The 22,340-nt window shown below is 36.7% G+C and overlaps 1 protein-coding gene and 1 pseudogene across 2 annotated transcripts in view; both read left to right on the top strand.

The window, feature by feature from the left end:
- Nucleotides 1-22,340, top strand: part of LOC306669271 (albumin-like) — a 120,019-nt pseudogene that overhangs the window by 9,727 nt on the left and 87,952 nt on the right. Inside the window, exons 9-12 of the transcript XR_013766753.1 lie at nt 1,144-1,282; nt 2,038-2,257; nt 3,606-3,738; nt 4,350-4,417. The product of XR_013766753.1 is annotated as an albumin-like (transcript). The remainder of the gene's footprint in view (nt 1-1,143; nt 1,283-2,037; nt 2,258-3,605; nt 3,739-4,349; nt 4,418-22,340) is intronic.
- Nucleotides 1-22,340, top strand: part of LOC306668993 (albumin-like) — a 120,148-nt gene that overhangs the window by 11,158 nt on the left and 86,650 nt on the right. The window lies entirely within an intron of this gene.

Raw genomic sequence — 22,340 nt, 5'->3', positions numbered from 1 at the left:
TTTACAGAGCAGGAAGTAGTAGGCCTTGAATAGTAGTAGTTCAAGAAGTAATGTGAAAGCTGAACACAAAAAATATGATGAAATACATTTAGATAGTATCTGAAATTGCATTCATATTGGTCCATTTGTGGAAAGAGTGGATGTTCAGAAGATATATTATACTCTGATGGTTATGACCTTGTTTTCCTACAATTTCCCTCTCTAGAAGAGATAGAGACAATATGACATGCTGAAATAATGTCCCAACTTAATAGGCCCTTATGTATGGAGGGAAAGGCAAGAAACAAGAAGGGACACATGGTTAGTAGGTATTTATTGTACAGTTTATATACATAGTTAGCACCCTTTTAACTATAGCTCAGGGATAACAACAGTGAATAATACATAGTTGCTTCTATTAAGTAGATTACAGTCATACATTGACTTTATATGGTGATTGGGATTCTTTTTCAATGATTATTGCATGCTACATAACATGCCTGGTTAATTGCATGTATGATCACTTTTAATTTAATCCTTACACCATTCCTATTGAGGCAGGTATATTTTTTCCCATTTTTCACTCACATCTTTCAGATTTATCATAATACTGATTTATATTAGACTCTCAATAGCATTTAATGAAACAAAGTTATAATAATAAATATATTAATGTTACTGGATTATAATAAGGTAGCTAACTTTCCTAGGATTATATGGTACAGGTGGTATTCAAGACCATGTTTAATGAATTGGTCAGGACAAAGTCTTTTTATGACCCAAGCCTTCACCCTGATAGATGAAGATAATTTTTGGTGGTGGGTATTAGGGATTGAATGAGGGGAGCTTTACCACTGAGCTACAAACCTACTACTTTAAAAATTTTTTTAACATTTGGGACAGTGTCTTGCTAAGTTACTTAGGCTGTCACTAAATTGCTGAGGCTGGTCTCAAAATTGTAATCCTCTTGCCTCAACCTCTTGAGTTGCAGGGATTAGAGGCCTGTACCACTGCAGTTGATTTAGACAAACATAATTTGATGAATGGCAAATAAGAACATATTAGTTAATTTTGGCTGAGTTTTCTCTGCTTAATTACTATATTAGAAAGACAGTTTCTTGTTTGGCTAAAAACACATGGACTTTTTTTTTTTTTTTTAAACAGACTTGTAACTCGTTACACTCAGAAAATACCCCAGGTGTCAACTCCCACTCTTGTAAAGGCATCAAGACACTTAGGAAAAGTGGCCACCAAATGCTGTAAGCTTTCTGAAGCACACAAAATGCCCTGTGTTGAAGACTATGTGAGTCTTTTAAAATATAATAAATTTAATGATGTCTTTCCCTCTTAAGACATTTGGGAGTTTCTATTTCATATGCCAGTATAAGACTACTTCTTCCCCATTCCAACACACATTTCAAGACATATCACCTCCAATTATTTTCATGAATTATTTTCTCCAGGTACTCTCTTTCTGAGATTTTACACATTGTACATTTTATTAAATACTGGGCTTTAGTACAATAAATTCACTACTGATAGAAGTTTCGTTTTTAAAAAATGTGGCTGTGTTCAAATTCTTACCTGACCCTGCTTTCTGGCTATCTGTTCATTTTTACTGGTTCCACACTTAATTATGAACAGAAAATTAATCTTCTATAACAGAACAAAGGAATTTCTTATGGAAGACTCAATACATTTAAGGGGAATACTCCCAAAGAGTAGGCATGACCACAACAGACTGTGACCAGAGAATATATTGCATTTTATGGCATATTTATAATAGCTACAGATAACATCAAGTCATGCACATGAAATCTTCACTACCTACTAAAGGCTTCTACCCTACTTGACATGGAGACTTACTTGTAAAAGAGTCAACTTTAAAGAGTTCTTTATGTTTAGTTCCAAAGATAGTCATTTGTTGCCTCAATAAACTTTGCATTCATTGTTACTAGTTTAATATGACACTTCTTTGGGTGCATGGGAAAATGAGTGTTCATGGAATACCTTCAATTGTGCCTCTTTTGAATTTTTACTCTCCTTCCTGTTCTTCAGCTGTCTGCAGTCCTGAACTCATTGTGTGTGAATCATGAGAAGAATCCAGTGAGTGAGTCACCAAATGCTGCTCTGAGTCCTTTGTGAACAAGCTGGGATGCTTTTCCACTCTGCAAGTTGATGACACATATACTCCCAAAGAATTTAATGCTGAAACATTCACCTTCCATGCAGATATATGCACACTTCCAGAGACTGAGCAACAAATCAAGAAACAAATGTGAGCAGTATTTCATTATCAGGTTTGTAGTCTTGATAATGAGAACTGTTAATTGAAAGGAGCAAACTGTCTCATGTAATGGTTATATTCCCTAGAGGAAGTACTTAAGTGTTGGCCTTATTAAGTTGATAAAATTATCAACAATAAAATGAAGGACTTCTTTCCCTTAGAGGGGAAAAAACTGTATTAGACTCTTACCTGCTAACTATTCATAATGATATTGTGGATGAAAACCACAGTAGAATAAGATCATAGGTAGGTCCAGTAGAAAAGGCTGAACATCAAACTGATAAATTTGTGCACACAGCAAATTAGTTGTAGAAATCATAGGTGGATTTATTTCTAGGCATGAATGCTACTTTCAATTTGTTCTAGAGTGCCCTCATAGGTGAGAGAAAACCCTGCCATGTGACTTTTGAGAATGACAATTGAATAGAAAACATCTAGAAATGTGAGTTTTGGGGCTGAACTCCTCAATGCTGTCACATAGGGTGACAATTGTATGAAACTTAGCAACAAAAAAGTTGCTGCCATCTCTGGTGGCCTGAAATCATGGTCCAGACTTAAAAATAATATTAGAAAACCTGTTCCTCCCACACAACATGCTTTCTGGCACTGTTGTCTTTTCAGATGTCAATGAAGGAGAACCACCACCTCCCATTTGTTTGGATAGTCTTACCTCCTGTAACCTCCTCATAATTAACTCTGAATAGGGCAAATTGCAAAGACCAACTTTAAAGGTTCTTAAAGAAGAAGATTTTTCAGTGAAGTTCAAGGTCATTAGAAATTTAGGGGTCATTTTATTCCCTTCAGTAGCTATAAAAGTCAATGTGGCATGACTTCTAAAATCTGAACAATATCTAATGCCATGATGTATGCTTTCTGGAGATCTACTGAAACTATGTAAAAAACTATTATCTTATTTGGTCCTCCCACCAACCCTAGTGAAGTGAATTTTATTAATCTCACATGAGGTTAAATGGCATGCTTAACCTCAAACCCAGAGCTGCCTGGCTCTAAAATGTATAATTTTTTTTTTTTTTTTTTGGTACTCAATTGAATCCAGGGGTGCTTAACACTAAGCTACATCCCCAGCTTTTTTTAAATATTTTATGTTTAGACAGGGTCTCGCTGAGTTGCTAAGTGCCTCACTAAATTGATGAGGCTGGCTTTGACTTCAAGATCCTCCTGCTTCGATCTCCTAAGCAGCTGGGATTACTGGCCTGTGCCACCGCACCTGGAAGATTTATAATCTTAAATGATGGCACTACTGTTCTTATCACCTTAATTTTTCTTTCTGTGACTAACCTTTTCCTTGATGTTTCTTTCATTTCTTGTTCAAATGCAGAGCATTTGCTGAGCTGGCGAAACACAAGACTACAGCAACAACAGATCAACTGAAAGCTGTGATGGGGGATTTCGGAGCTTTTCTAGAAAAGTCCTGCAAGGCTGAGGACAAGGAGGCCTGCTTCTCTGAGGAGGTGCTGAGGCTGCTTTCATTTCACCATATCCAGTTTCCATTTTTGTGTATTTAGTCAGGTCACGGGTTAGGAATTCACGTTTTGAAAGACGTGTGGAACAGAGATCTTATTCTGTGTACAATTGTCTTACAAAATGACTAAAGTGGTTCTTGGTTTTAGCTCCTGCTTCACTGTGGCATAGTATTAAGTGCTTATCCTGTCTCTTCTGTTCCAAATTTGTGATGGTTATGAGTGGATAGGAGTATTTATAAGACTTGAAATGCTTTGGTGAGTAAGTCAAAGCATTAATTTATTTAAACATTTTCCTGAAAAATGCTGGTTTCTCATTTGATTGAATTTTGCAAATTAGTGGGTATGGGAATGGACATGTAAGTATCTAAATCATTTAATAGTTCCCCTATGTCCTGACAATATACTTATTTTTAATTTTCTTGGAAACAGTGTTTGTTGGTGAGGTTCTTTGTAGAGATCCTGGTAGTGAATGGGAACTAAAGGGGGTGACGCATGTAAAAATCACTTTATAATCACTTATTTTTTGTATAACTGGCTATTTTTGTTTTCTAATGGTAGTGCTCATATTCTCCCCAAATCTGTCATTTCTTTGTATTCAGGGTCCAAAACTGGTTGCTGCAAGTCAAGCTGCCTTAGCATAAAAACATTGCAATCACAAGGATCTCAGGTAACTATACTTTAGATTTAAAAAAATTATCGGCATTCTTATTAAAAAAAGCAAAATGACTGAACATTTGTCAAGAGCTGTATAGACAAACACCAACCGTTACACTTAGTTCTTTTTTTTGTTTTTTTTAAATTTTAATTTATTTTTATTGTAAACAAATGGGATACATGTTGTTTCTGTTTGTACATGGAGTAACAGCCTACCATTTGCGTAATCATACATTTACATAGGGTAATGATGTTTGATTCATTGTTATTTTTTCCTTCCCCCCCACCCCTCCCACCCCTCTTTCCCCTCTATACAGTCCCTCCTTCCTCTATTCTTGCCCCCCTCCAGACCCCATTATGTGTCATCATCCACTTATCAGTGAGATCATTCGCCTTTTGGATTTTTGATATTGGCTTATCTCACTTAGCATGATATTCTCCAATTTCATCCATTTGCCTGCAAATGCCATAATTTTATTATTCTTTATAGCTGAGTAATATTCTGTTTTATATATATCTCACAGTTTCTTTATCCATTCATCAATTGAAGGACATCTAGGTTGGTTCCACAGTCTGGCTATTGTGAATTGAGCAGCTATGAACATTGATGTGGCTGTATCTCTGTAGTATGCTGATTTTAAGTCCTTTGGCTATAGGCTGAGGAGTGGGATAGCTGGGTCCTCCCTGGTGGGTCCATTCCAAGATTTCTAAGGAATCTCCACACTGCTTTCCAGAGTGGCTGCACTAATTTGCAGACCCACCAGCAATGTATGAGTGTACCTTTTACCCCACATCCTTTTCAACACCTATTGTTGCTTGTATTCTTGATAATCGCCATTCTAATTGGGGTAGAATCTTAGGGTAGTTTTGATATGTATTTCTCTTATTACTAAAGATGGTGTACGTTTTTTCATATGTTTGTTAATTGCTTGTAGATCTTCTTCTGTGAAGCGTCTGTTCATATCCTTAGCCCATCTGTTAATTGGGTTATTTGTATTCTTTGTGTAGAATTTTTTGAGTTCTTTATATATTCTGGAAATTAGGGCTCTATCTGAAGTATGAGTGGCAAAGATTTTCTCTCACTCTGTAGGCTCTCTCTTCGCATTGCTGATAGTTTCCTTTGCTGAGAGAAAGCTATTTAGTTTGAATCTATCCCAGTTGTTGATTCTTGCTTTTATTTCTTGTGCTATGGGAGTCCTGTTAAGGAAGTCTGATCCTAAGCCAACAAGGTGAAGATTTGGACGTACTTTTTCTTCTATGAGATGCAAGATCTCTGGTCTGATTTTGAGGTCCTCGATCCATTGTGAATTGATTTTGTGCAGGGTGAGAGATAGGGGTTTAGTTTCATTCTGTTGCATATGGATCTAGTTTTCCCAGCACCATTTGTTGAAGAGGCTATCTTTTCTCCATTGCATATTTTTGGCAACTTTGTCTAGTATGAGAAAATTGTATTTATTTGGGTTTGTGTCCATGTCCTCTATTCTGTACCATTGATCTACCTGTCTATTTTGGTGCCAATACCATGCCGTTTTTGTTAATATTGCTTTGTAGTATAGTTGAAGTTCTGGTATTGAGATACCCCCTGCTTCATTCTCCCTGCTAAGGATTGTTTCAGCTATTCTGGGTTTCTTATTCTTCCAGATGAATTTCATGATTGCTTGCTCTATTTCTATAAGGTACATCATTGGGATTTTAATTGGAATTGCATTGAATCTGTATAGCACTTTTGGTAGTATGGCCATTTTGACAATATTAATTCTGCCTATCCAAGAACATGGGAGATATTTCCATCTTCTAAGGTCTTCCTCAATTTCTTTCTTCAATGTTTTGTAGTTTTCATTGTAGAGATCTTTTACCTCTTTGGTTAGATTGATGCTCAAATATTTTATTTTTTTTGAGGCTATTGCAAATGGAGTTTTTTTTTCTCATTTCCCTTTCAGCTGTTTCATCGCTTGTGTATAAAAATGCTTTAGATTTATGCATGTTCATTTTATAGCCTGCTATTTTGCTGAATTCATTGAGGTCTAGAAGTTTTCTGGAGGAGTTTTTTGGATCCTCTAATTATAGAATCATGTCATCAGCAAATAGTGACAGCGTAAGTTCCTCTTTTCTTATTCATATCCCTTTAATTTCTTTAGTCTGCCTAATTGTTCTGGCTAGAGTTTTGAGGACAATATTGAATAGAAGTGGTGAAAGAGGACATCCTTGTCTTGTTCCGGTTGTTAAAGGGAATGGTTTCAGTTTTTCTCCACTAAGAATGATGTTGGCCATGGGCTTAGCATAAATAGCCTTTACAATGTTCAGGTATGTTCCTACTATCCCTATTTTTTCTAGTGTTTTGAGCATGAAGGTTTTGTCGAACGCTTTTTCTGTGTCCATTGAAATAACCATATGATTTTTATCCTTAAGTCTATTGACATGATGGATTATGTTTATTGATTTATGGATGTTAAACCATCCTTGCATTCCAGGGATGAAACCCACTTGATCGTGGTGCATGATTTTCTTAATATGTTTTGGGATACGGTTTGCCAATATTTTGTTAAGGATCTTTGCATCTATATTCATCAAGGATATAGGTCTAAAATTTTCTTTCCTTGATGTGTCTTTGCCTGGTTTGGGTATGAGAGTGATATTAGCTTCATATAACGAGTTTGGTAGGGTACCCTCTTTTTCTATTTCCTGGAATACTTTGAGAAGTATTGGAATGAGATCTTCTTTGAAGGTCTTGTAGAACTCGGCTGAGAATCCATCTGGTCCTGGGCTTTTCTTGGATGGTAGTTTTTTAATGGCTTCTTCTATTTCATTGCTTGATATCAATCTGTTTAAATTGTGTGTGTCCTCCTGGTTCAGTTTGGGAGAAGCATATGTCTCTAGAAATTTGTCAATGTCTTCAGTAGATTCTATTTTGTTGGAATACAGATTTTCAAAGTAGCTTCTAATTATGTTATGTATCTCAGTGGTATCTGTCATGATATTTCCTTTTTCATCACAAATTTTAGTAATTTGAGTCTTCTCTCTCCTTCTCTTTGTTAATGTGGCTAAGGGTTTGTCTATTTTGTTTCCTTTCTCAAAGAACCAACTTTTTGTTTTGTCAATTTTTTGAATTGTTTCTTTTGTTTCAATTTCATTGATTTCAGCTCTGATTTTAATTATTTCCTGTCTTCTACTACTTTTGGTGTTATTCTGTTCTTCTTTTTCTAGGGCTTTGAGCTGTAATGTTAGGTCATTTAGTTGTTGACTTTTCATTCTTTTCTGGAATGTGCTCCATGCAATGAATTTTCCTCTTAGTACCACTTTCATAGTGTCCCAGAGATTTTGATATGTTTTACCGTCATTCTCATTGAGCTCTAAGAATTTTTTTATCCCCTCCCTGATGTTTTCTGTTATCCATGTTTCATTCAATAGCATATTATTTAGTCTCCAGGTGTTGGAGTAATTTCTGTTTTTTATTTTGTCATTGATTTCTACTCTCAGTCCATTATGATCTGATAGAACACAAAGCAGTATCTCTATTTTTTCTGCATTTCCTAAGGGCTGCTTTGTGGTATAACATATGGTCTATTTTCGAGAAGTTTCCATGTGCTGCTGAGAAGAAAGTGAATCTGCTCGTTGATGGATGGAATATTCTATATATGTCTATTAAGTCTAGGTTATTGATTGTGTTACTGACTTCTATGGTTTCTTTGGTTGGTTTTTGTTTGGAAGATCTATCTAGTGGTTACAGCAGTGTTTAAAGTCACCCAGAATTATTGTGTTGTGGTCTATGTGATTCCTGAAATTGAGAAGGATTTGTTTGATGTACAGGGATGCACCATTGTTTGGGTCATAAATATTTATTATTGTTGTCTTCCTGATTTATGGTTCCCTGAAGCAGTATGAAATGTCCTTCTTTATCCCTTCTGACTAACTTTGGCTTGAAGTCCACTTTATCTGATATAAGGATGGAAACCCTCGCTTTTTTACTGAGTCCATGTGTGTGGTAGGTTTTTTCCCATCCTTTCACCTTTAGTCTGTGGATGTCTTTTTCTATGAGATGAGTCTCTTGCAGGCAGCATATTGTTGGGTCTTTCTTTTTAATCCATTCTGTCAGTCTATGTCTTTTGATTGATGAGTTTAGGCCATTAAACATTCAGGGTTATTATTGAGAAATGATTTGTATTCCCAGTCAATTGGCTTATTTTTGGTTTTTAAGTTGTCTTTGTTTCTCCTTTGAGTGGTTTTTTCCTATGGTAGTTCCTCCCTTTGCTGACCTACATTGTTGTTTTTAATTTCCTCCTCATGGAATATTTTTTTGAGAATATTCTGTAGTGAGGGCTTTCTATTTGTAAATTCTTTTAACTTTTGTTTATATGAAAGGATTTTGTTTCATCTTCCAATATGAAGGGCAGTTTTGCTAGGTATAGGATTCTTGGTTGGCAACCATGTTCTTTCAGAGTTTGAAATATGTTGGTCCAGGCCCTTCTAGCTTTTAGAGTCTGGGTTGAGAAGTCAGCTGCTATCCATATTGATCTCCCCCCATATGTAATCTGATGCTTTTCTCTCACGGCCTTCAAAATCCTATCTTTATTTTGAATGTTATGCATTTTCATTATAATGTGCCTTGGTGTGGATCTGTTATGATTTTGTGCATTTGGTGTTCTGTAAGCCTCTTGTATGTGATTTTCCATTTCATTCTTCAGGCTTGGGAAATTTTCTAATATTATTTCATTGAATAGGTTGTTCATTCCTCTGGTTTGTATCTCTGTGCCTTCCTCAATCCCAATAATTCTTAAATTTGGTCTTTTCATGATGTCCCATAATTCTTGGAGATTCTGTTCCTGATTTTTTACCATATTCTCTGTTTGGGCAACTTTATTTTCAAGATTAAATATTTTGTCTTCATCGTCTGAGGTTCTGTCTTCCAAGTGGTCTAGTCTTTTGGTGATGGTTTCCATTGAGTTTTTTATTTGGTTTATTGTTTCCTTCATTTCAAGGATTTCCGTTTGGTTTTTTTTTGAGAATCTCTATCTCTTTTTTGAAATGATCTTTTGTTTCCTGCAGGTGCTCTTTCAGCTTATTGGTATTATCATTCATTGCCTGCATTTGCTCTCTTATCTCATCCTTTGCTTCGCGAATCATCTTAATCATGTAAAATCTGAAGTCCTTTTCTGACATTTCTTCTGACATACTGTCATTGGATTCTACTAATATAGAATCTAGATTTGTTTGGATCATTTTCTTCCCTTGTTTTTTCATGTTGTTCATGTATCTTCCCCTCTAGCAGTGCAGATCTGAGGTATTTCAGATTTCCTCCTATAGGCTTATAGTGGCCCTATAGGTTTCCAAAATCCTTTTAAGGGGAGATCAATATTAGCAGTCCCCAATTCAGACACTATGCAATCCTAAACCAAATAGCCCCTATGAGGACAATAACAAAATTGTCATAATAAACAGAATGAGTTCAAATATCTTCAGTAAAACAAACATATTTGCAATAAGGTCTGCAGTTTCTAATGGAGGACAAAGAGGATGCAGAGGGATATAGAATGTGGCTGTTAGTGGAATAAGAAAAGATTATACAGAAGTTCTAGATAATAGAAAGGGTGAGAGTGTAATCAAAAGAAATTGGATGTTAGCATGCAAAAAAGGGAGAAAGAGACTCTGAAGGAACAGGTAAACAAAAGGAAAAGAGAGCAAGAAAAGTAAAGAAATAAAACCTTAAATTTTTTTTAAAAAGGAGAAAAAAGAAAACCTATAGTATAACGGTCATATAGTAATGAAACCTCCCAGTGTTCAGTATCCTGATGCATGAGAGGTACCTGACAATGAGCTTCAAGCCTCCAGCAGGCATCTCAGGATGGGATTTGCCCCACCTAAAGATTGGAGCTCCAGCTTCCAGGATTATCCAAGATGGCCACTCTGGCATCAAAATGTGTTGGCAAATGGGGAACTGCAGCTCAGCATATGGACGTGGTAAGCTGGAGGTCCTGGATGCGGGATGTGGTTGGTCAGGCAGGGGTCCTGGAGTTTGGGTGTATTTGGTGTGGTTGCGGGATCCTGGAGGCCAGGTGCAGTCAGTTGTTTTGGGGTCCTGGTGATAGGGTGCAGTCTATTGGTCTGGGGGTCCTGGCGGCAGGGAGCAGTCAGTCGATGTGAGGGCCCCAGATGCAGGGAGTGATTGGTAGGGCTGAGGGATTCTGGAGATGGGGCTCAATCAGTCCGGCCAGGGGTCCTACAGGGCCTGGCTGTTGTCTCAAAATAGCGGCAGCCATGTGTAATCAAACCTGCATGTACTGTAACAGTGAACTTCCAGGCAACAGCAGGCAGCTGATGCTTCACTGGTGGTCAGCAATCAGTTTGCTGACTGTTGTCAGAGGATCGGGAGGTGAACCTCGTGTGATGGATAGGTGTAAGGCAGGCGATGGACCAGCCAGAGGCAGGCAAATGGCGGATGATAGGCGCCTGACAGTGAGCAATCTGCACTCAAAAAAGGTGTCGATATGCTGGCAGACTGCAAGTCATCACAGCAGACAAATGGGGTAAACAGAGGGGATAGATAAGCAGCAAAAACTGCCTCACCAAGAAACAGATATTCTCTGCTTGAAACCGGAGTTACGGATCAACAAGGAACGCAGCCTCCCTCTAGTCCGCCATCTTGGATCCCATCCTTTATTCTTTATATATATTAACTTAGTTATCAAAATAATGTCTGTGTTGGGTCCTCTTGTGATTCCCATTTTGTAGATGAATAAATGGATCCATAAGTAAAGGCTTAGGTTACATAATTTATCTACCTAAGAGGAAACCAAACTAGTAAGAGGTGGAGTCAAAATTTGAAATTCCAGTCAGAGCTTAAGAGTTAACCATTGTCCTCTTCTGACATATGTTCCTGTGTCATCTCAGGGATACCTCACCAGCAGAGACTCTAGGTGATAGAACCATATGAAAGAACATTTCTGCAGGCTAAAAATGTCAATGAATATCAATGATTTCACATGGTTCTACCTAATGATTCAATAAGAATCTATTTTATATGCACTTGCACTGTAGAATGCACTTTGATACATGATATATATGGAGTATGATTCCTCATTTTTCTGGCTATACATGATATAGAATCCCACTGGTCATATAGTTATATATGTACACAGGGTAATAATGTCTGATCCATTCTACTATCCTTTGCATCCCCATATCCCCTCCCCTCCCTTTACTCACCTCTACATAATCTAAAGTAACTCTGTTGTTCCCTGCCTTCTCCACCACATTGCAAATTAGCATCCACATGTGGGAGAAAACATTCTGCTTTTGGTTTTTTGGGATTGGCTTATTTCACTTAGCATGATATTCTACAGTTCCATCCATTTACCACCAAATCCCATCATTTCATTGCATTGTAGAATGAATAATGTGCTACAAAATTTCCAATGTGTCAACATGCTAAACTGTAATAAAATTTCTCTTCTTATGACAAATACCCACTTTAAAACATAGATATTTGAGCATAAATGTGTTTGAGCATCTTTTGGTAATATTTTGGAGAGAAATTAAAAATATAGAATAGCAAGAAAACAAAGTATTGTTAAAACCAAGTATTTTGCCTAAATCACAATATCTACTTATGTATTCAAGCAAAGAATAACAACTTTGTGTCTCCACAAATGTCATTCCCAAATGTGATGTGTTTCAGTTCTAAATGGAAAAAATTTCTCCCTAGAGTTCCAATTTTGAGCAGAAACTTTTGGTTTAGGTATAACTTAGGTAAGAGTAGGTGCTAAATAGCCCCGAGGAGGGGTGACCAGAGGCCTCTGACTTGAATCTAGTGGAACCAGTGAGGAAGAGGTACTTCAAAACATTTGGTGTGTCCTCTGACCTTGTCCAACAGAAGGGGAATTTGGCTTAGCCTAGGACAGGTTTAAATTGTTTCTGCTGGTGGAAATTGAAGAAAGGCAATCAAAGCAATTAAGCACAATTTATAAAAGATTGGAAAAATATATGACATCTGACAAACAGCCCTTGTATTTTCTCCTTTTGTTTTTCAGCCTGCCCAGAGAAAAGGAGAACGAGACTAAGATTTTATTTATCTGTTTGTATTTCCTGTGGGTATAAAATAAACCCTCTAAGAAACACAACTTTCTTCAAACATTTGACCAATTTGCTCCCTGCTGGAATTAATAAAAAATGAAAAGAATCTAATATTATGGTCCAGGACTATTATTTTCCAAAAGTGTGTTTCCATCCTGAAAATTTTGTGGTTCTGTGAAAGGTTCAATTTTCTCTCTCTCACCCCACTTCAGCAAGACTAGTTCCTTACAGGCTACTTCATGAAAAGAAATATTTATGCTCATCTGAGTTATGAATTATGAACATTCAAGGTAGCATTTTAACATCATGAAAGAATAACAGCTGTGGCAGCGGTAGGGCATACACAGCTTGGCTCTTCCTCACCACCAGGACTGAGAACTAGTGAGGAACAAAAGAGATGGACATGGCTTTAAAGTTGGCTAATTAAATTTAAAAAACAAGTCGTTATTGAGAAATTGAAGACAGTTTAGGATGATAATACATGAAATGTGTAAAAATTTGGAGAATTCCATTATGGTTGTGGATCTAGAATAACATATAGCCAGGAGTGATTAAAGTGCATTGAACTGATGAAGTACAAGAGTCCTTACAAGTTTCTTATAAAGAAGTTGAGATGTTATACTCAATACTGGGCCTCTTTTCACTGTTCTTGGAGGTAACTACTCATATCACACTTTTGTCTAGAAGTTTACATAGTCATTTATAGTCATATTGGTTTGTATTTTTAATTTTTATAGACTTGATTTCATACTGTGAATACTAAATCACAACTTGTTATTAATAAATAGTGCTTTATAGTTTCATTTTAAGTCTGATGTTTCCCCAATTAAAAAAATCCCTTCTCTTCCTGTTATGTTCTGCATTCCCACCATTCCAGGCCCCCATTCCTTTGTAAACCCTGCTTAGACCTCAGGTCACATGAATCAAACACTTACCATATATATTGCAATCATCCCCAAAGCAGCAGAGAGCTCAGAGGGGAAAATGAAGACAGGTCTCTAACTGAAGGCCTGAGAAGCTGACCTGAAAATTCTAAGTAAGCTATTGCCCTCCACCCCACCCCACCAGCTGTATTAATATGATACCAGTCTAGGTAGCTTGGCACTGCCGGCACTTCCAGTCACAAGCATCCAAGGAGGACTTAAGACTTTTGGGAAAAGATGCTCTAAATGCAGTATACCCTGAACCCCAATTTTTCCTACTTCCCTTGAGGTTAACCAGATTCCCAGAGGAAATCAGACAGTCTGAGCCCAAGGAACCTGGGGTCTGGCTTTGGTTCAAAAGGGTGGCGTGGAAGGTGAATGACTCTCTCATCTGTCTGTCCCAGTATTTATTCTGCTCTATGATGCAGTATGCTGGACCTACCAATATGGTACAGGCCCATCAATTGTGTGGGCCTGTGTGTGAAAGCTATTCTTCTATCAGGGGACAAGTGATATGATATCAGTATGTTATATCCCTAGGGATGTTAAATTGAACACTTTCTCATGTTTCTCCATTGTAATATTGATTTCCTCCATTCTGTACATTCTGAGTAATTAAATGCAGTTCATACTCAAAATGAGGGAGAGCAGGGGATTGAATTTCTGGAATTCTACATAAATTATTTAAAATTTTTCTCTAAGAAATATTTGTATTTTTATTTATTCAGTTGTTTATATCAATGTAAACATCTATATTTGTTTTATACTTTGGACTATGATTCATTGATACATTTATATTTTATTGCTCAAATTATTCCAGCTTTTGCTATTGGGACTACTTGAGACTTCTATATCCCTCTGACATGCTCCCATACTTTTTTTTTTTTTTTGAGTACCTTTTTCTTCCCAGCATTACAATATATTGAAAGTTCATTTTGTAGTTTACCTTCCTTGGTTCCTGAAATAACCATTTCTTCAAAAAGGCCTGGTTATTTTTATTAGAGGGTAGTATTACAAAGATATGAGCACTGGTTGTATTCACTGCTAATGATGTATCACTGCTTCTAGAGGTAAGAAATATTGATATGTGGGGCTGGAGAGACAGCTCAGTTGGTATAGTGCTTGCCTTGCAAGTACAAGGCCCTGGGTTTGATTCCCAGTACTGCAAAAAAAAAAAAAAAAATATATATATATATATATATAGAGAGAGAGAGAGAGAGAGAGAGAGAGAGACACGTATACTAACCCTTATACAAATATATATTTATCAGTAATTGCATCTCTGTATCTATCTATCTATCTATGTAGGTAAACATGAGTTCATACTGGTATCTCTGCCTATAATTAAGAATCACAAATTTATTCTAGCCCTTGTCCTTACCCATCTGTAATATCCTCCTTTGATAGTGAGAACTAGTCTCTCTCTATCTACCTCTATTTACTTATCTGTTCAAATCTAGGGTACTTGAGAAGGAGTTTCAGGATTATTGATCCACACCTCCATGAGAAGAAAATTGACCACATTTAGTATTTATGTACAGTTCCTTTTGTCTTTAGCCTTAGAGTTTTCAGTCAAAACATTGCTTTTCAAAGTTACTTAGCTCCATTTTTGCCTTACCGTCTTCAGAGAGATTAGGGCAGGTGATTTGGGTTGACTTACACACATTGAACAAAAGATGAATTTAGGGTTCTGGCTTTTGACTGATTCTTGTACTTAAGTTGCATGTGTGGGTCTATTCAGCACCTCTTTCCTGTATTTCAGCAGAACAGCATCTGTGGACAGTACATGTCAGTGGCATGTGTCCTTTGCCCAGTGCAATCTAATAATGACATCCAATGTCACTTCAATCTCTCCACAAGCTCCACATCAAGTGTCTTGAAGTTTTTAGGGGTGGACTTGACCATCTCTTCCAAGGACTTTGGAGACCATTGATGTGTCACATCAGTGGAACCCTCTAGTTTATGTCATCTCTTGGCTTCATTAACATTGTTACATTGTACTTCCCTGGGTTGATCTTAAGCCCCACAGAATCTTTTGCAGTTAAGTGTCTGTTTTCTCACTTTACCATAAGCTCTTCATCTATCCTCTTTTTGACAGCTATATAAGGTAGGGGTGCAATGATCACTGAGAGGGATCACATTCTACAAATGTGGTGATTGTGACTCTTAGGATTAAGAGTTTAGAGGAAAACCTGGTTGTAAACTGTGTTGTTCTTTGTTTTTGCTAAGAAAATCTGAAAGGTAAGTTTACTATGATTAGAGATTTGCACTTGTAGTTATCATCAGAGAAGCACAGTAATAACATCTAAGAGAGTGATTGAAAGCCAGAATTCATGGTAACATAAGCAATGATAATGGTCATAAATAATGATGTAAATTAAATAAGTAATAATAGAGAACTGTAGGGACAAGAAGATTTATTTGTGTCAATACAAACAGATTCCAAAAACCATTAAGATATTGCTACCTTTTTCTTGAGATAGGAGATACAAAATTAGCCAAGAATGTAATGGATTTCACAATAAAGAAGAAAGTACAGTCATGCATTGCATTGCAACATTTAAAGATGGTATACATATACAGTGGTGGTTCCATAAGATTACAATGAAGTTGAAAAATGTGTATTGTCTGATGATGTTGTAGTGGTCATAGCATCGTAGTGCAATCACACAAACTATAAACCACAGAATCATAACTTACTCTTGGACTTCCAAAGTAGCAAATATAGCAAATTGAATTTCATACATTTTGGATCGTGAAAATTTATGATTTAAGATAATAATAGTAATGAGTTCATTTAAATATATGAAGTAATGAAAATTATTCCTAAATTAAATTTATCATGAACTGAATATTCAAACCTGTCAGACCTAGTAAGGTACCATATGGTGGTTTCTCTTTTGTATCACTCTAATTGATCTAGGATTATACAAATTATCTCTCTTGTGTGAGCAACTGATGAATAAATAGATGAATACTTGCCTGGCACCAAAGAAAGTCCTTTAGCATTTTGAAATATATCTTGGGAAAGGAAAAATCTTCTGACTAATGAAAGATTTGTTGCACTTAAAAGAATGCTGCTTATGATAATTGATGGATAGGTGGAATAATAGTCATTTTGTCCATTTTATTGAATTCATGTGAACTGGCTTATTTCTTCAACACTAGACAATGGAGCAGTTACTGATCAATGACTTAAAAATGTTGCATGCAAGTGATAGGTCACTTTTCCATTACTCTTTATCTCCACTCAGGTTACTCAGTTCTGTTTTTTCCATATTTCTTTATTCATTTATTCAGGCAAATAATACTCATTTCCTAGAGATTAATTCCTTAAAAATCTGGTCTTAGGAATCTTAAAGGAAGATTTGAGTTAAGGAGCCAGTATCACTGGTGGGTAAGGAGTTGAAAGGCTGAAGTGTTAGAAATAAAAGAGAGGGAGCCCATCCTGTTTGGGTGTGGAAAGGCCTTCACTTTCCTCAAGTGGAATAATTTGGTTGGTGATTTGAAGAGCTACACGATGGAATATCAGGAGATACAATCTCTTCCAATAATCAAAAGGGACACCAGCAAGGCAGACACACTCAAGTTTCCATAACCTTAGTCCAAGTTTTGGGGCTTGACGCTAGAGCACCGAAGCAAAGGCTAAAAATGAACGGAGTACAGAATTTAGCTCCAATGGCTGTTAAGAATAACATATATACAAACTAAGATGCTGCTGCATTATGGGAAAGACAATCCCCTAAGTTTTAAAATTGTAATAAGTAAAAAATTATAGAGCACCACTAACACTAGGTCAATATCAACTCCTCTACTTCTTCCCACTGCCTGAACAATTGACTCTTCTATACTTAGAACACTATGGATGAGAGAGCTGGCCTTGCTAATTTTGTCTTGAGGTGGACTACAGGTGCATTATTTGAAATCAAACTGTCTCAATACAAGGATGACCACAAAATATTGAGGATGGGTATGGAGATGCATTCTGAACCTCTTTATTATTTCTCTCATGGCAGAATTTGTGAAGTCACAGTTAAATGCTACAAATTTCTTAATTACCACAGAATACTAGCATATATGTTATTATGTTTTCTATGTTATCTCATAAGTATGAACGAAGAGGACTTTTTAGAAATATAATGTCTATCTTCTGGGAAATGACATAATTTGCTTAATAATGATAGATAATCTAGATTTTAAGTCATGTATTTCCCATGAGAATATATATTTATAGGTCTGTGTGTGTGTGTGTGTGTGTGTGTGTGTGTGTGTGTCTTAGTCTGCTCAGTCTGCCCTAATAAAAAACTGCAGCACAGGTGACAGACAACAGAAATTTATTTTCTCAGTTTTGTAGACTAGAAATTTTAAGATTAAGATTCTGGGAAAGTTTAATTTCTGTGAGGGTTTTCTTCCTACTTTATATATAACCTTCTTCTTGCTATTTCCTCACACTTCAGAGAAAGCAAGGTATCTTTCTGTACTCTCTTGTTAGGAAGGCACTAATCTTACCACAAAACCCCAACCATAATTATCCCCCAAAGGTGCCACCACAATGGGAATAGGACTTTAACAAATGAGTTCTGGAGGTACACAAATAAGTAGTCCAAAACAGAGTGTGAACTTTCTGGACTATGGAGGGGATTTTTCTGAATCAACTGTAACAATGGGCTGTCACTTAACTTTGTGTTAAGTTCTATGATTTGAACTTTGTGTCCCTCCAAAATTCATATTTGGGATCTAATATACAATATGATACACAGAACATTTTTGGATGTGATTGTCACAAGAGCAGAACTTTTATGAATGGATTAAGTACTTCTATAAAAGAGGTTGAAGGACATGTACTAGCTCCTTTTGCCTTTCCATCCCTTCTGCCATGTGGGGACACCTAGCTGGCTCCATCTATAGAGAATAGACCTTTACTGTAAACTGAATCTGCTCACAACTTGACCTTGGACTTCCCAGAATGCGAAACAGAGAAATACATTTTATTTTGTTATAGTGGTACAGACAAAGATACTTGGGAAAGGGGGTATCCAGTGGTTATGCTGATGATGGCAGAAGGCCAGTAATTACTTTTGTTATTTCTTGTACTGTGTCATAGCCATAGAAGCGGGGAAGGGAGGGTGTCCCTGTGAAAAAGTCATTACAAGTATTTAGGAAGGACTTTCCTGTGCAAGTTCTTGTTCTAGGATTTTAGGAGATGCTTTCAAAATATGGTGTTTCTCTCAAGTAGTTTATAATTTGAGTATGCAAACCAGTTCTGCTCTAAAAGGACCCATGCCTAGCCTATCATAAGCAGTCAACCCAGATAAAAAAAAATGCTGTTAATAGAAGTTACTTTTTTGGTTAAATTTATTTCCTATTGGCCCTTCATTTACTTTTCTGTATCTCTGCTTGACCAACATTGATGGATTGGTTCACTTTATTGAACTTCAGATACTTTATCCTTTTAAGTTTGACAGGCAGATTGATTGCCTAATATGACTCTGACCCCTCTCACTTTGTCCCTGGTGTAGAGGAAGGAAAAAAAAAAAGCACTCCCCCCTAAAAATCAAAGGTAAAGCACTTTGGTGAAGGAAAACAGTCTTTTTGTGTGTGTAAGCAAAATACTTTGACAACAAATGTGAAAGGTGAAATCTCCTCCAGAGCATGATATAGATGGGATTAAATTAAACAGAGGGGAAGATTGATTGTTCTGCTTAAAATCAAGGAGGAGAGGAAGTGTGAAAACCAGGTCTAGATGGGAAGAAATTAAGGAAAAAGAGACCAGGTGAAAGTTCTATGTGAACGGCTGATATACAGCTGAAAAGATCTTTTCATGGTTGATTTCTAGTTCTTTGATGCAAATTTGTGTTGGGAGAGCTTTGAGAAAGTGATTGAGGGGGTATGCAATATGGAGTTCAGGAGAGAAAAGAGATAGCATGTAAAAGACAGGTAAAGAGAATTTAACAGCACTGGAGGATAAGTGCTACAGAAGTCAAGGATAAATGCAGACAGTCCCTCTTACCTTGGAGTTCTTGGAAATACGGAAGCTGTAGTGGTGGTCATTCTGTCTTTTCCCCATAGGTGGGATGAAACATTACATTTGTATCAGGATAAACATAAATAAATCTTAAGGGACAAGAAGGTCCTAGTGGGTTGAAGATTTGGGGTCAACCATCCTGTTGACCTTTGGGTTATATCTATTCTACAGAGTTAATTTTAAGCTCTGTAACTGGCAACCAAGCTCACTGACTTTACCTCAAGACCCTAGGTATCATCCCCTTCTCAGATCTGTGCTGATGTGAACCCTGAATATTATAGAAAATATGAATATAAACATTTTAGGAATGTTTTATAGCAAGAAGAATATGAGAGAGATCATTTGTGTCAATGAATAAGAACAATTAGTGCATAAATTTTGACAACAATATTTTTCAGTGCCATTCAATTTATATGTATAAAGATTATGGCCTGTGCCAGATGTGGTAAGCACCATAAGAATCACAAAGATGAGTCACTGAATCCAAGCAGTTAACTATTCAGGAAAAATGAAATAGCTCATAAATAACTATGAATCAAGGACAAGTAAGAAGTTATATGAGAAGGCAACCTAAACAATGTTGAAAGTTGAGAAAGGTGAGAGGGCCCTTCGCTAGTTAGGGAGTAATCAGAAATACACTTGTGGAGACTTGGCTACAGGCCTTAGAGAGTGGGTGCAGTTTATACAAGCATTGAAGGGAAAGGGGAGTAGAAATTTAAAAAAATATATACTTTCAAACAATAACAAACCAGTCACACCAGTACACATGAAAATAAAATGGACTGCTGAAAGCGTGAAGGAGAGAAGGCATTTTCTAACAAACCACACACTCAACTACGCTGTTTAGATAAAGAATGTAGCTAATAGATAATATTTAATGTCCATGCCAATGCTAATAATGATAGTAGTTATTGTTATTTTTTAAAAAATGCCTGTGGTTGTCAGCACGTAAAATACATTATTTTATCTATATATCAGAATAAATTGGAGGGGAAACATTATTTTTATGATTTATTTGAGGAAATACAGAATCAAACAGATGTATTATTTTTCTAATGTCATATGGCTAATGAGGGACACAGCCAAGATTAGAATCTTTCTGATATCAAAGTCCAGTTTACCGTGCCATGTTGTTACTGAGCAGTTTCAGGGATTTATGAAAAAGCAAACAGAATCAGAATTAGAGCAATGGAAGGTATTTGATGTGAACTCTGTACTTTGGACAAAACTTTGGGCAATGACACATATGGATTGAGGATTGTTTGCAGTTAGTATACAAACTCTGGTTCAAAGCTCTTCTTTATCTCTTGTGACACTGGTGTTTCTCAGGGTTCCTCTCTTCAGTACAATCTCTTTCATCTACCCACATGGCTACAACAACTCTCTGGAAGCCATGACTCTGAAACCTCCATCTTTTCAATCTTGTTCCAGGGATAGGAAACACTATCTAAAAGTTCATCATCCTCTCCCTTAGAACTCCTAAAGACATCATGAAAACCAGGGTACGTTTCTGTAGTGAAAAGGGAGACTGGTCAATAATTATACCAAGTCAACAGGCATCCACCAGGACTGTTTAGGTAAACTGGTCCTTCTATCTTAACCTATCTTAAAACTTGATATACTCTTTCTTAAACTCAGCATACACAAAATTAGACACGTACTCTGTTATTTGGTCACTTTGATTTTATCTCATTTAAAATACTTAACTTTAGCTACCCCTCTCATTTCCCATTATCACCATTCTCATCCATGCTACATACTGGACCACATTATTGGAAGTTTCCTCACTGGTCTCCTTATCACAGCCTTTTCCCCCTTTGTAACAATAGAGACAGTTTCAAAATACAAATGTGATTTTTATTAGCTTTCTTTTATAGTCCCCTATTGCCCTAGGATGAGCTGTAAACTCAACTTAAAGGGTCTTTGAGATGTGGCCCCTGCCAACCTTGTCTGAAATTCCCTCTATTTAATGAGTTCCCTCATCTCTGAGCTTTGTACTTTGAAGCTGCATTTCTTCCCATTCCTTAAATACTCCTTGCTCTGCTTTACCAGTGGGCTTTTCCATTTCCTTTTCATACCTGGAGCTCTCTTTCTCCCTTTTATTTAGCCTACCTCCAACTTTTTCAAGTCTTCCCTAAAAAGCTACTTTCTCCAGGAAGCCTTACCTGACCTCTCCAAAAATGCCAGATGTCTTCTTTTCACTCGGCTCATCACAGCATCCTTCAGACCATGTGGTGATGGCTGAGGCAACTGGTAGGCTCAGCAAGAATAGTTGGCACTTGTTTCTTGCTGCTCACTATCCCTGTCCAAAAAAAAAAAAAAAAAAAAAATAGTGTCTGGTGTGCAGACTTAACAGGTTTCTTGAATAAATAAATAAAATGCTCATCAATTGAGTTCTACTCTGTGCCAGGTCCTGTTCTGAGTCATTTTCATTTATTACTTTACTTAGTCTTTACTTAATCAAGAAGGAGGGACTGTTATTTTCATCATCTATAAAATGATCATTCTTTACTATTATTTTCATCTTCTATAAACTGATGATCATTATAGACAATGAAAATAAAGCTCAGAAAAATTAAAGAATTCATCCAAAGTCATGTAGTTCATAAGTGGCAGGGCAAAAATTCAAACCTTGTCCCCAGATCCACATGAATCTGTGCTGCCTTTCTGATCATAAGTCATGGAACAGCAGAGATCTGCTTGGTGATGGAAAATATGGAAGGAGATTAAGGGATGATACAGAACCAGCACTGTATCAGAGAAAAGGTCCAAATAGGACCTGGGCTAACAAAGAGATTGTTACTCCTGGTTTACTCTCCTTAACATCCCAATATGTTGGTGACTGACACCTCTGGCTTGATGTGTACTTACTATTTGTAGTTATGTACTTATTTATATTTATGATTTAGTAAAGACATACT

This window comes from Sciurus vulgaris (genome assembly GCF_902686455.1).
Source record: "Sciurus vulgaris genome assembly, chromosome: 9".
NCBI lineage: Eukaryota > Metazoa > Chordata > Mammalia > Rodentia > Sciuridae > Sciurus > Sciurus vulgaris.
This window is presented reverse-complemented; position numbering and strand designations above follow the sequence as displayed.